This window comes from Procambarus clarkii, chromosome 6 (assembly GCF_040958095.1).
Source record: "Procambarus clarkii isolate CNS0578487 chromosome 6, FALCON_Pclarkii_2.0, whole genome shotgun sequence".
NCBI lineage: Eukaryota > Metazoa > Arthropoda > Malacostraca > Decapoda > Cambaridae > Procambarus > Procambarus clarkii.
Window position 1 is genome coordinate 55393138 of NC_091155.1, and position 8007 is coordinate 55401144.

Genomic DNA, 8007 nt, shown 5'->3' on the forward strand with positions numbered 1-8007 from the left:
ACACAGCTAAGTACTCCCAATAAACTCTCTCCTTGGGGCAAATATTTTAAATTTAAAATACAATACCTAAAGCCACTAATACGCATAGCGTTTCGGCCAAATATATACAAAGTAAAACCCAAACAAAAACCCATACAACAGAGTAGGACCCATAAAAGATGAGACTAACAATGCAACCCGTCCTCGACTCTAGTCCATTACATTCAGCGGTCGACCCCACAGACGCATTCATAAATGTTAACATGCTGTTCATTCAAAACGGGAATTTTCTCAAGTATAAATGAATATTATAATATATTGGCATATTGTGTATATATAGGCATAGGATAGGTTAGGTCAGGTGTTTAGGTTGTGTTGGCGTTTATTTGTATTTGTAGTACGTGGGTGAAGCATTGATAGTGTTGTGATTCGAGCAAAATTCGTCAGTGAAGCACTTGTTCCGGATATGTTCGAACGTCAGCAGTTGTGAGTCGTGTGTAAACCGCTTTTCATTGATAAACAGGGGGTTTGGCGGGTGCATGGAATCACTTTTGGATCTTTGTTTGGAGGACGGGCTGAACAATTTTAGATTGCATGATAAAAGGGCAGCAAACACACTGAACGAATACTTTACATCAGTGTTCACACTAGAAAGCTTGAATGACATCCCATCACAAACACAAATGTTTGTCGGAGGTAAAGAGAATGAATTAAGGGAAATACCAATTACACGCTACACAATCAGGAAGAGCATTGACAAACTAAAAGACTCAAAAGCCCAAAGTGTGAATGTATTTCAGTCCCAAGTCGTAAAAGAACTGAACTGGCAAATTCACTATGTTTGTCAGTGAAACTCCTTTTCAGAAAATCCCTGGACCATGGAATAGTTGAAGGTGATAATGAGACCTTACTAAGTGATCTAAATGAACTTCAAAAATGGTCAGATGACTGACAAATGCTTTTTAATGTCGATAAATGCTAGCCCTTACATGTGGGCCACAACAATCCACTTCAGAACTACCAAATTGACAGCACTACCTCACAACAGGCATAGGCATAGGTTAGGTCAGGTGTTTAGGTTGTGTTGGCGTTTATTTGTATTTGTAGTACGTGGGTGAAGCATTGATAGTGTTGTGATTCGAGCAAAATTCGTCAGTGAAGCACTTGTTCCGGATATGTTCGAACGTCAGCAGTTGTGAGTCGTGTGTAAACCGCTTTTCATTGATAAACAGGGGGTTTGGCGGGTGCATGGAATCACTTTTGGATCTTTGTTTGGAGGACGGGCTGAACAATTTTAGATTGCATGATAAAAGGGCAGCAAACACACTGAACGAATACTTTACATCAGTGTTCACACTAGAAAGCTTGAATGACATCCCATCACCCACACAAATGTTTGTCGGAGGTAAAGAGAATGAATTAAGGGAAATACCAATTACACGCTACACAATCAGGAAGAGCATTGACAAACTAAAAGACTCAAAAGCCCAAAGTGTGAATGTATTTCAGTCCCAAGTCGTAAAGGAACTGAACTGGCAAATTCACTATGTTTGTCAGTGAAACTCCTTTTCAGAAAATCCCTGGACCATGGAATAGTTGAAGGTGATAATGAGACCTTACTAAGTGATCTAAATGAACTTCAAAAATGGTCAGATGACTGACAAATGCTTTTTAATGTCGATAAATGCTAGCCCTTACATGTGGGCCACAACAATCCACTTCAGAACTACCAAATTGACAGCACTACCTCACAACAGGCATAGGCATAGGTTAGGTCAGGTGTTTAGGTTCTGTTGGCGTTTATTTGTATTTGTAGTACGTGGGTGAAGCATTGATAGTGTTGTGATTCGAGCAAAATTCGTCAGTGAAGCACTTGTTCCGGATATGTTCGAACGTCAGCAGTTGTGAGTCGTGTGTAAACCGCTTTTCATTGATAAACAGGGGGTTTGGCGGGTGCATGGAATCACTTTTGGATCTTTGTTTGGAGGACGGGCTGAACAATTTTAGATTGCATGATAAAAGGGCAGCAAACACACTGAACGAATACTTTACATCAGTGTTCACACTAGAAAGCTTGAATGACATCCCATCACAAACACAAATGTTTGTCGGAGGTAAAGAGAATGAATTAAGGGAAATACCAATTACACGCTACACAATCAGGAAGAGCATTGACAAACTAAAAGACTCAAAAGTGTGAATGTATTTCAGTCCCAAGTCGTAAAGGAACTGAACTGGCAAATTCACTATGTTTGTCAGTGAAACTCCTTTTCAGAAAATCCCTGGACCATGGAATAGTTGAAGGTGATAATGAGACCTTACTAAGTGATCTAAATGAACTTCAAAAATGGTCAGATGACTGACAAATGCTTTTTAATGTCGATAAATGCTAGCCCTTACATGTGGGCCACAACAATCCACTTCAGAACTACCAAATTGACAGCACTACCTCACAACAGATAGATGAAGGAAAGGGCGTTTGAGTCAGAAAGCATCATTTCGCCTTCTCGCCATGCCCTGTGGCTGGGGGGATTGGTGCCCTGAAGCTACATCAACACCCTATACCCCCCCGAAGTGGCAAGGGGAGTTAGGGGACAATAATATTGCTCAACAAGTGGAAGAGGTAATTAAAAAAAATCATACCAGAGCTTCATCTCTCGTATCAGGAATGGATGAGGGCCACTAGGGTAACAACACTGCAGACCAGGCATGACAGGGCGGATCTCATAGAAACCCATAAAATACTAAATTTGGAGGATGTCAATCCGGACAGTTTTTTCAAAAGGTCAGACGTAACACGAACGAGGAGCAACGGGTTCAAGCTCAAGAAACCACAATGTAGAACAGAAAACCAAAGATGCTTTCACCCATAGGGTTGTAAACCCGTGGAATCGCCTACCCGCACATGGCATAACTCTGCTTGGTATTAAAATGCTGTAGCGAGTAAGCCTTATACTCGGTCCATTATCTCATTATCTTAATAGCATAACTAATTAGCACTAATTACAGAAGCTACAATCCTTTCCCCAATTACAGGTAATACTCTTCTCAGCTTGTTGGAGGGAGCTGAGGTGTAATCACCATATAAGCAAGCGATATGAGGAATGGAGGACAGTACAATTTCCCCATTCAACAATGTAGCACTCGGCGTGTACAGTTCTAATCGACCCAAGACGCTACAGCTTCGACACAGAGCAGACAGCAGACTACGACCGCATCGAGCCGCCACGCTCTCGCTCCCCGAGTTCAGACACTCACAATTTGCCATTTGCCATTATCTTAATTATTGTACATGTGCTTGGGGTTCTACTACCCAAAATCATGCATGTCCCCTAATTATGCCATACAAATATGCTATTAGAACTTTTACCTGAATAAACATTTATTATTCTTTATGTAAAGTAGTCATGTTAATTTAGTACTTGTGACGTGGATTGTTATGGCCCATATACAAGATCTTGCATTTAATTATAATTTACATTATAATTTGATGATGTGGTTTGTAATATTTTCATCTATGTTATTGGTATATATGACAAAACCTCATGTAAATCAGGTAGGTAGGTAGGTGTGTGGCAGTCCGTCTAATTACCCAAAGCTTCTTAGTACAGTATATGTAAGTAATGAAACACTACGATATATTTACTCACTATATTGTTGGTGCTGAATGTAGAACATCATGAAAAAAAAACTTATTTTTACTCTAAACTAACATAATTTTATAGCAAAATTGGAATCATCTAATTACCCAAAGCCACAACATTCTCTCTTTAGCGCATTTATTATGCACCCTATACCCATCTTGTGAGCCGAAGTGGAAAGAGATACAGAGGCTTATTTATTGTCATGTTCCTGCATGCCAATGTGAGAAGGAATCCACAACATTTTTATATTTACCCTCTTGCTAAGTATTCTTATATATCTATGTCTAGCTTCCAAGACAAGCACGTTATTACATGATTGCAAACTGTTTATTGCTCGTAGTGAAGAAAGGGAGTCAGAAATAATTAAGCTGTCTACTTCAGTGTTGTCAATAATTTCGAGTGCTACCAGGCTTAGAATGTAGACTTCCTGTGTTGAACTGCGAGTTAAGTTTCGTATAATTTCGTTATAAAATATGATTATTTCAGAGTAAAAATGTGTATTTCCATGTTCTACATTCAGTACCAACATTATAGTGATTAAATATATCATATTTCTTCATTACTTACGTAATGCTAGGAAGCATCATCTCAAATGAAGTAGTTTCCTGAACCTACTGGGCCGTCATATCTACACTTGAAACTTTGTACGGAGTCTGCCTCCACAACATCACTTCCTGATGCATTCCATTTGTCAACTACTGATACTAAAAAAGTTTTCTGTATCTCATTTGGGCACTCATTTTTCATGTTTACCTTTTTGTGTGTGTGTGTGTGTTTTTTGAAGGAAAGCAAAGAAATTGCACATAACCACAACTACAATTTATTTAATAAGCATTTCTAAACTAAACAAAACTTTGAGGGTAATTAATAAAAGTAAAATCTAATTTGAAAACAAATCTTTCTTGAGCAACATAGGGATGCAAAATTAACATGACCATGATTTGGGCAAAGAACATTTGCCCAACCCAGGGGTAGAGAATACTTGTTATTTTCTCTTTGCTTTGCTACTTAAAGCTACTCAAATCAAAGGGAAGAGTGTTTCTTCCATTTCTTCGTTGTCAGTCTGTGACTCAATACTGACTACACTATTGTCACTGTCGGTCTCGGAATCCTCGGAATCTTGACTGTCTGTTTGAAATTTGTTGTATTCTACTTCCCTGTCTTCAGAAAACAGGTTAGTTGCCTCAAATAGTTTAATTTGATAGAATTTTTTCATATTTAGCAAGAGGGCCGTAAGTCCACTGGTTACATGCTGGAATGATGACCTCTTTATTGAGTATTTACCCTGTTCCTGTAAAACAAACACACATCATTATTTCAGGCATTTTTTAAATTAAATGTTTGTTTTCCTAACAAGTGTTTCATTTAAACTTTAACCAGTAAAAGTGATAATGAAAATATATTACAATTTGTGTCTACAAAATGCTTTTACTAATTTTACTTAGCTTAGACACAAACAACAATGATTAAGCTACCTGTTAAAATAATTACCAAGTAGCTATAATGCAATAACATTTATTTCAGTGGAGTAATTAAGTTAATATTGATACCTGATACTAACTTCAATTATCCAAGAGGGTGGAGCACTTTTGTTTTGTACATCATCTAGTCTTTGTGTTATCTCTTCAAGCTTTTTTCTGTAGAAATCCAAGTAACTTTTCATTTCCAGTTGAATGACATTTTGTTCTTCCATAGTCCTGTTGTACATATGCAGCTTTTCTGCAGCATTTCTCTTTTCTTTAAGAGTAACTTAAAATATTCAAAAATAAAATATAAAGTAAATTATTTAATAAGGAACATGAACAAATCTGTCATTGTAGGATGCATGTATTATGCAACAACAATGCAATCATATGTAATCATTTTTAAGGTATCTTGTTAATATTATTATCTTAAAAATATAAATTAGGCATGGACTTCCATTTGTCCATTACCATAATGAGTAAGTTTGAATTAACATGTTAGTAGCTAACAATTAATATTTATCCTCATTGACAAGGCCAATATGCACAGAAAAATAACCAAATATACTTACCATTATCAGTTGGTTGAGGAGTGCCATTACACCATGGAAAGTTGCCCTCTTCAGCAATGCCCACACTAAGTTTTTCTGTATTGTCTTCATTGTAGACCGCTATCAGTTCCCTCAACTTTTTCTTGTCTGCTTCAATCTTTGCACGGTATCGTGATCTCATTTTGCTTGAAACTGAAAGAAACACTTTGTTACTAGTAAATAAGATTATAGTTGATAAATTTGTTTTGTATATACTTAGTAGTGAATACCTACACAAAAGTAGCAGAACACACTACATAAATATTTGCCAAGCACTTTTTTTTTAACAAGCTTAGGTATACACAGCAATGTGCTGCTATCCTATTATGTATGAAAGACCACAGTGTAGATCAAAAACCTCACAGGACAGCCAGTCATACATGGAATCTGGAGAGAATATGAAATGTAAGGCTGATCTATTTACAAGGCTGTAAATAGATCAGTAAATAGTTATGTAAGGCTGATCCTACTTAAATCTCTGAATATGTTAGACATTAAGTCACTGCACATTCTCTCATGTGTATTATACATATATAAAACGCTAAACTATAATGCCAATCCTGATCTCAAAAGCTTCATAGAAGGTTGTATCAGAACCCATGAGCATCACACCAGAAATAAATACAGTTTTGATATTCCTAGAGTACGACTTAATCAAACTAGAAATGCTCTACAAATCAAGGGGCCCAGAATGTGGAATGACCTTCCCAACCATGCTAAAGACTGTACCTCTCTCAACCAGTTTAAGTTAAAAGCGAAGCTATACCTAATAAATTCCCTGTAACCTACCTAGCTTACCCTTCTATTGTCAACCAATGTCTGTTTTTTTCTTTAAAGAGCGCTGTTTGTCGACATAATTGTATTTGTGCTGCTTTTTCATCTATGTTTTCATTTCTTGTTTTCATTCTACTCATTATGCTCAATTAGTATTAAGCTTGTCATTTAAGTTTATCATGCCCGAAACGCTTTGCGTAATAGTGGCTTTAGGCATTGTATGTACTAGCTCTACCTATGAGTCAAACAATCCTTGTAAATATTTATTGTATGTATGTACCTTACCTAAATAAAAGTGTATTGTATTGTATTGTATTGTATTGTATTGTATTGTATTAGCCTCCACTAACAAAATCGGGGTACAGCACAAGAATATCTTCCAATATTCCTGAGTGTATGAAGTAATAACAAAACTCAAAGTACATCATACCATTTGTTCTGAAGTCATTGATAACAGGGCAATCACATATATAGTGATAGACAGTATGTCCTAGCTTTTGTTCACATAGTTTACAACTGGAATGATTTCCATTGGCAGATTCATTACCTGCAGGCACCTGCCATAGATATTGATATCTCAACTTAATTTTGACAATTACCTATAATTACATAGGACAACACCTAAGTGAGATGGTATCCATACAAATCTACCTGAGAAATAAATGACATTAGATGTGTTTAGATAAAAAAAAAGTCATTGTTTTCTTGAAGTATTTTACAAACACTAAAAGATTTCTGTTTGTTTTATCAGTCCCTAACTTATACATAAGCTTTAACATACCTGCTACACTGGATATGTGGGATTTCTTGGTTCTAATTGAGTCACATACTAACTCTATCCCCTTTTGAACATCATTTTGAGAAACTGATCTGTTGAGAATAGAGGATACTGTTTACTATACTGTTTACTAAATTCAAGCATGTAAAGACCCTGATTAATTAAAAAAAATATAACTTAAATTTTTAGGCAATGGTCACAATGGCATTTTATGATGGCTGACAATTACTGTACAAGAACTAAACAATTAAAATAATAAAGAAATGTTTTGGCAATTTTATGATTTATGGTACTGCATTGATTTTACAGTACAATAACCTTGTAAAATATATAAGAGTATTTCAAAACAGTGTTTCTTACTATATATTTTACAAGCAAACCTTTTATTTAAACTCTGGGCTAAGTTGGTTAACTCTGCAATCCAGATGAGAAGTTGTTTTTCATCAAGAGATAAGTCAGCTAACTCCTATCTTATTAACTCTGCAGCTTCTTTTGCCTATCAACAGGAGGAAAAACTGCTCTGTTAGTATAATAAATGTTGCAATTTTTATTTAATATTTGATATTACAAAAAAAAAACAATCCTTACGAGCCTAACTGCTGATGAAGGCAGTTTAATGGCAGTAAATGTTATTTTTATTTTTGAATGTTTTTTTTTCCTGTGCACTTATATTAGTGATTCATGATCATTGCTGCATATATTCAATGAATAAAGCAAATTACTTGCCTTACAAAATCTTGAAGCTAGAACATGAGCTAAAGAGTCATGTTTACGTTGGT

General features: G+C 36.0%; 1 long non-coding RNA gene across 1 annotated transcript; it reads right to left on the reverse strand.

Annotated features, from left to right (window-relative positions):
- Positions 1-5677: 5677 nt before the first annotated feature.
- On the reverse strand, positions 5678-7731 carry LOC123752474 (uncharacterized). The gene is made up of 3 exons (XR_011223886.1): positions 7609-7731; positions 7232-7320; positions 5678-5829 (listed from the first exon to the last, which is right to left on the reverse strand). It is a non-coding gene; the product is annotated as an uncharacterized lncRNA (long non-coding RNA).
- Positions 7732-8007: the final 276 nt, after the last annotated feature.